Source organism: Berghia stephanieae, chromosome 3, assembly GCF_034508935.2.
Source record: "Berghia stephanieae isolate SIO BIC M18660-M18661 chromosome 3, UCSD_Bste_1.3, whole genome shotgun sequence".
NCBI classification, from domain to species: domain Eukaryota; kingdom Metazoa; phylum Mollusca; class Gastropoda; order Nudibranchia; family Aeolidiidae; genus Berghia; species Berghia stephanieae.
This window is the reverse complement of record NC_088362.1, coordinates 95,243,400-95,250,899: the sequence shown is the minus strand read 5'-3', so window position 1 is coordinate 95,250,899 and position 7,500 is coordinate 95,243,400. Positions and strand designations below refer to the sequence as shown.

General features: G+C 34.8%; 1 protein-coding gene across 2 annotated transcripts in view; it reads right to left on the bottom strand.

Moving 5' to 3' along the window:
* Positions 1–2,492, bottom strand: part of LOC144968896 (uncharacterized) — a 15,710-nt gene extending 13,218 nt beyond the window's left edge. The window contains exon 1 of one of the 2 annotated variants that reach the window (XR_013644690.1): positions 2,138–2,492. The gene's annotated coding sequence lies outside the window, so the exon portion shown is untranslated. The remainder of the gene's footprint in view (positions 1–2,137) is intronic. The other variant, XM_078907722.1, reaches the window with a different exon arrangement.
* Between the last annotated feature and the right edge of the window lie 5,008 nt (positions 2,493–7,500).

Sequence of the window (7,500 nt, the reverse complement as noted above, 5' to 3'; positions counted from 1 at the left end):
TGATTCTTTCATTACAGTATGGACAATGTATGTATTGGCAATAGTTAATTTATGAGGGCATTCACTCCTTTGAATATTTTCAGTAACATCAAATTTTTCCCACTTTCTAATGAAGGCATCAACTGAGATTACAAGCAAATTAAAATAAGAAGCTATTTTCATGTATCTTTCCATCTTTATGCCTTTATGTGATGTCTTTTCGCAAATCATTCTTTAGTTTTATCAATTTAAAAGAAATGATTGTTAAAAGTGAGTTACACAGTGTGTCAGAGCTGTTGTCAACTGGTTTGTTTATATCATTCAGATATGGGTTGCTCTTTCACCATTGAAAATTTGACTACTTAATCATTGCATTTTCAAGTGTGTTAAATACATTTGCATATGGCATTTATTTTTCCTTTATTGTTTTATAAAAGTTTGTAAACCAACAGGTTTCTTAATTTCATGTATATAATTAGATAGACGGCGTATATAAGCATATTGAGTATAAGTTTAATTACATTTTACCTAACACTTTCTGTGAAATAATCGAAAAAGACCACTGTGTCAAATACTTTTGCTACCCACTGTGTATTCTATAGAAAACCAACGGGTTCATAGTTTGTTGTTGTAATCTATGAATAACTCACCTTTTACGTTCTATAGGGGATTTACGCCTTGTATTGTGATGATAGCGAAGGGTTACGGTCAATTCCGTATTAAAATTCAATAGATGTTAAATTCCTACCTTTTTTTTTTTACAAAATAACGCAGCCATTGATTATCTCATACAGACGAGGGTCAAGAAAATTGGTTTCTTTAGTTGTTTTTTTTTTGTCTCGAGATCGTTTTACTTGAGAGAACTTCTGTGGCCTTGTATGTAATAGATAAAATCGAACCAATCATTTCCTGCAATTAAATTGGATTGTTTTTTGTTTGTTTGTTGTTGTTTTTGTTCTTTTTTTTTCAATCCCGAAGAAGAGGAAACATATTTGATCGATAAGCACTATTTCAGGGTAGCAGTCAGAACTGCGCTCATTATGCTAGGGTGAGGTGATTTGCTCAAAGTCACAATTTTATGTCGGGTTGAAGTTGAACTCGATACCTTTGAGTTACGAGGAAATGAGCGATTCTTTTATCTAATTAGAGAGGTCTGAATTATCGGTTTCAAGAAGAGATTTACATTCCTTTCCTGCTCCTCTTAATCATCCTCCTTCTTCTTATTAGCATCATTATTATGATCATATCCATCGAATTGATAATAATCTCAAAAACTCGAGTCCTGATATTGCCTCTCTAGTTAAACACCATACAACGCATATTATCCTTCTTCAATTCGGTGTGAACGAGGACTTGGCTTTAAAAAAATATACAACACATCTTAAAATTTTGACAAGAAAAAAATTGTCCTTTAAATATTGATCAATATAAATGACCCTCATCTTGTCCAAAAATATCAAACCTGGGACTTCCTCGTAGTCTATCAATTTTTGAAGGATGATTTGTTTTGGACAAACATTTCAAACGGTAATCGGAAGACATGGAATTTACGAGTTTTGGTACAAATGATAGCCTGACCAGGCAATTTGTAATATATGAAATGGACATTTGGTGTCTCATAGCTTGTTGTAGATGAAATAAAACATTGAGTATTGGGAAATCGTTGAAAAACTCGTTTATCAGACTTGCCTGCTTGAAATGGGAAAATTTTCGTAATTTTCATGGGGTGGTAATACTGTAGACATTATAACTACTAGTAAAATAACCAGATTTCCCTAATAGACTAGAATAATGCTTTAAACTCCATTATGTACTAGCACTGGCACCAGAACGTTTTAATTAACATGTTTTATTGAATTAGATATCTTTATAGGGAATGAGATTAGCTTCCGCGAGGACGAGAGACGCATGCGCACAACCAACATGACGTTCTCTCTCTAATAACTTTTCCGCCGATGACGTCACAGACTATGGGTGACGTCCAATCAAGGGACGCTACTCTTCCACTAGTCTCATTCCCTATATAATGGCTCTCATCTTGGAACCCAAAATTCGTAGTTCTTATGAAATTTTTGTAGCAGTAGTCAGGTCTGTCGTATATTTTGCATATTGGCTTAATCCATGCGTTCTATATGCAACACAACGGATAGTTACTTACCTTGGATGAGCACGCAGCCAAATTAAACATGAACTTCAAATCCTTGTCCTTAGTCTATGAACGAAAAGTGAGTCGAACAAACATTATCTATTGACCACCAACACTTGGCTTATGGTTGAAACCGATTCACAAATCCTTGGTTTATAAAGCTTAGTTAAAGTAAGAATGTCAACAACAAATACACAAACAATGATACTTGGAAATCCCTCTATATAATGTAATTCCAGGCCTATAGAAATATCCTAATCCAAACTATGACACTTCGAGTTCCTCGTCATATTGTAGTTGCAGGCCGATTGAAATAGCACAATGCCAGACACGGCCTGATCACAATGGGTATAAGCACAATGGGTATAAGCACAATGGGTATAAGCACAACACTTAACCCGTCAGGATGTCTCATCCAACAAGGGTTAATCTGCGACATTATAGATTATACCATTTGGCAACAAAACAACTCGTTCGTTTTCGGAAGAAAGGCATTCGTAACGATTTCCATCAAAAGCACCTTTAAATTGTTACAGTTAAGACTAATAAAGCCTTCTATTTCAGCTTTACCAATAAATACATTAATGTTGGTTAATTATACCTCGATTTATTTTGTTTGTTTTGGTTATTTTGACTTAGATATGAAGTAAAAAGCACGCGAATTACAGTCACTGCCTTTTGAATGGAAAAGGTCACCCAAGCGAAACGGATTCTTCAATCCCAGCATTAATGTTGACAAGCGTGACTAATCCAGAGTTTTGTTATTTTAAAGACAAAATAAATTCAAAGTGTAGGCCGATGATTATTTCAAGTCTTGAGCGTTTTCTGTATATGCATTGTATATGCTCAAAGCGCTTGACAAGGGTGATAAGTTAACAACAGTACAAAACGGATATGAAGATCATGACGCCTACAAAGCACTAGTGCAATGTCTTTTCGATAGAGACAACGCTTTTACTAACCAGTACTCATTTTACACCTGAGTTTGGTGAGAGAATAAAAGTAAAGAGCGTTTTCCAACTACTCAACTTTTCACCACCTAAATCGGGACACGAAGCAGAATTCTAAAGGTCAGAAAGCTGTCATTCCCTAATTAGCCTACACGGGTTATTCTCTTAAATGCATTATGTATATTTTTTCTAAGCACCAAGGTTGAGTAGGGCAGTGACAATCCATAGGTTTGCCCAGAAATACATGTCGTGATAAAGCACCCATAGCTAATATATTAAGGTCATTAATTAATCCCCTTAAGCTTTACAGCCTCCATTTCTTGAGCATCTAGAGACTTATTCAAAATGAAGCTTCAAACTTTCTAAGCTGTGTAGGTGATATCATGACAACATACTTATTTGCCTTTGGTGCCAATTTTAAAATTATTATTATTATTATTATTATTATTATTATTATTATTATTATTATATTATTATTATTATTATTATCATTATTATTATTATTATTATTATTATTATTATTATTATTATTATTATTATTATTATTATTATTATTATTAAAAAACCCCAAAGACTTGAGATTTTATACAGCGCAATATCCACTAAACCTGCTCAAAGTGCTTTACAAAGGGTTCCTGACCAAGAAGCAACACTTAACATATAGAACAAAACATGACGCCTGTTAGGCGATATCACAATTTTTTCCGACAGAGACAAAGCTGTACCCCGTCAGGTACCCATTTACACCTGAGTATGGTGTAAGAATTTGAATGACGTCTTTTTCATGGACTCAGCCCTGGACCTTCCAATCCGAAAGCGAGTGTGTATACCACTAGACCACATAGCAATCATATCATCATCATCATCATTATTATCATTATTAGTATATTAATATCATTATCATTCGTTATTATTATTATTATTATTATTATGATTATTATTATTATTATTATTATTATTATTATTATTATTATTATTTATTATTATTATTATTATTATTATTATTATTATTATTATTATTATTATTATTATTATTATTATTATTATCACCATCATCATCATCATCAACATCATCATCATCATCATCAATCGTATCATGCATGACAATCTTTCTTCTTCTTGCACTTCTTTGTGAAATGTGCTCCATGTACGAGTATGCCAATGCTTATAAAGATAATTGCAACCAAAATTAAAGTATCAGTTGCGATTTGTCAAAATTTAAAAAAACAACCAACAAACAACTACTTAATTGGCCGGGCATAATTGCCATTATGAACATAAAAAGTTGACATGGTTTGGCAGCTGTGGAGAGCGAACTGGAGAGAGAGAGAGAGAGAGAGAGAGAGAGAGAGAGAGAGAGAGAGAGAGAGAGAGAGATAGATAGAGAGAGAGAGAGAGAGAGAGAGAGAGAGAGAGAGAGAGAGAGAGAGAGAGAGAGGACAAAAACGCTTCCAGATTTGTTTTAGAAAGATCGTAGCCAAGATTATTATGTTAATGTCTGTTATATCATGTGAATGACTAAACCCCTGGCGAGGTGGCGTGTTATGTGAAGCATACCACCACGATTAACACCTAGTTGGCAGCCAATTGTATGTGACCCTGTCTTTGTGGTTTGTGTTACACGACTCCAGTGATAATGATAATATCCAAATACTTAAGCTTTTATATAGCGCAATATCCAATAGTATCCACTGCGCTTTACAATGGACCCCAGGCCAACAGCAACAAAGGCCGTGAATGGCCAGATACTCATTTTACGTAATAAATGCGGTTAGAGAATGTGAGAAAAAGCATTTTCCAAGGATTCAATTTGCACCTCCCAGAGCTGCACACTAACCAGGATCCTCCCGGTCCGAAGTCAAATGTCGAAGACGAGAGCCGAATGCGCACAACCAACATGAATGTTCTCTCTCTAATAACTTTTCCGCCAGTGACGTCACAGACTATGGGTGACGTCCAATCAAGGGACGCTACTCTTTCGCTAATCTCATTCCCTATACTCAGAATGATGTTTTGCAAATTCGTGTGAAAGTTACTTTAGGAGTTCGACTTTCTAAAATGGCAGTTTGGATGTACTGACAATTTTTTTATGGAAAAGAGATCCAAGCGAGAATATTAAAATTACGAATCAAAAGTATCGAAGGAAAAATCTGCAAACGAATATTTTCTACATGCGATGATTTGACAGGGAGAGAAAAACAAACATCACCAGATAATATACCAATAAATACAAATAGTTTGGCTGATAAATTTGTTGATTACTTTGAGAAAAAAAAGCAAAATAATTAGAAATGAACTATCTAGACTCTTGTGATGTTGTTCCCGACTTTGAAGAATTCAGAGGCAATTCAATTCTTTGCAGAATTTTTAACAAGGGAATTGATGTCTGACACATGATTGACTATCGAATGTAATGGCCGCCGCTACACACTTACTAGTTAGAGCGCTGGGTTTCACGAGAACTGTCGATCCACCGATGGAAAGGCAGATATGAAATTTATGTAGTGATATCTTATTTTGCAATCCATCCATCCATATAATTCTGTGTGGCTAACAAAACAAAAATCACTGTCGCCACACATTGTTTACATCGACGCTGTCAATTTTGATGAAGTAAATATTTACATCTGAAAGCCATACAGTTCGAATTTTACCGGATAACTTCAATCGTCACCTTCTTGACCTGTAATCGGAGATCACCATAATTGGATTCAATAGTCTGATGTCACGTCGCCCAGCAACGGTTCATGGTTCTAAACAAAGAAAATCGGTACTTTTTTATTCTTCATGCTGGCTAGAACTTATCATATGTCTTGTGATCAAAATGTGTAAAAGTCAAAACATGATCAGATTTATAATGTTTTTTTACCTCTGGATACGCTTTTATACTCGTCGGAGAAATATTTCATAAGGGCGTCCGCCATTGTTCTGATAGTTTAAAGCCAATTACTAAGTTACCATGCGTCATTTCGAGGGAAGTGACGTCATGACTATTGAAGCGTAATTGTGCCGAATATTACTTACAGCCGACACCCATACTTATTATTTACGTCACAACAACACGAAGACAGGCTAGATCTAATACAAAACATCATAAAATAAAATCAAGAAATTTGTAAAAAAAACCCATCGATATTTGATTTGATTTGTTCAAACACAGCATCGATTTTTCGCTGAATCTCATTGAGTCCCTCAATATTGACTTCATTCATGTTTTTAGACATCCGTTGTAATGATTAGTTTTCATTATATTATATCAATCAGACTATAAACGTTGAAGGTTACACATAGTTTTGTGTTTTGATAAGTTATATCCTGTTGTCAGATGCTGTGAGTATTTTACCTAAACACATAGCATCAATAGAGGGGAAAGAAATCAACTTCTTTCAGCTCTTTGTTGTTGATTTTGGTCCGCGAGTTGAGTGATTAAGTCTCACTATAATATATATATTAGAGTATTAAAGTTTAAGATCATACGGTTTTGTGTTTTGTTATTATTCATCTGGCGGGTAAATGCTGTAAGTAACTAAAACACATAACATCAATACGGACCTCGATGATGACGATGATAATGAAGATGATGATCGTCGTCATCATCATCATCATCATCATCATCATCATCATCATCATCATCATCATCATCATCATCATGGCTTATTCCTCCTTCCACAACTGCCAACCGAGAAACAAGCTTCTATCCTGCTCCATCCCTCCACTGGAGTCACTAGCATATTCATCCATTCGCTGATGTCTTGTGACCATTTTCTTGGTAACACTCTCCCTCTTTTACCCTCCACAATGACCTCTAGAATTTTTTTCAAAGGTATACATTCCTCCCACCAAATCCAAGCATCAGTAACACACTTTATAGTCACCTGGAACAACTACAAAAGACGTCTAACTTCTACGTCATGGCACAAGACCGAAAGGCTAGAGCTCAGGTGGTCGCTGGTTCGGATAAGTAAGTAAGTTCAAAGGTATTATGTCTCTTGATATGCCCAAAGCCTACACATTGACATTATACTCTTCACCAAGAAAGAAATGGTTTGCGCCCTTCAAGGCTAATTTTGTGACAAACCCGACACACCAAGGGAGTATCTTTGAACCATCTCCTTACCACCGACAGCAAAAATCGTCTTCAGTCTTCAAAAGGCATCTAAAAACCAATCTTTTTCTTTCTGCTTATCGCGATTCTATGTGAACTTCGAACAAGATATGTGTGACTGTTGTAGTGATTTAGTAGTCGAATGAATGAACATGTGTGATACCAAAAAAACTATGGTAAAGCATCTCTGAGCATTATTTCTGGATACTGGCGCTTTATCAAATAATAATAATAATAATAGTAATAATAATAATAATAATAATAATAATAATAATAATAATAATAATAATAATAATAATGATGATGATGATGATAATAAT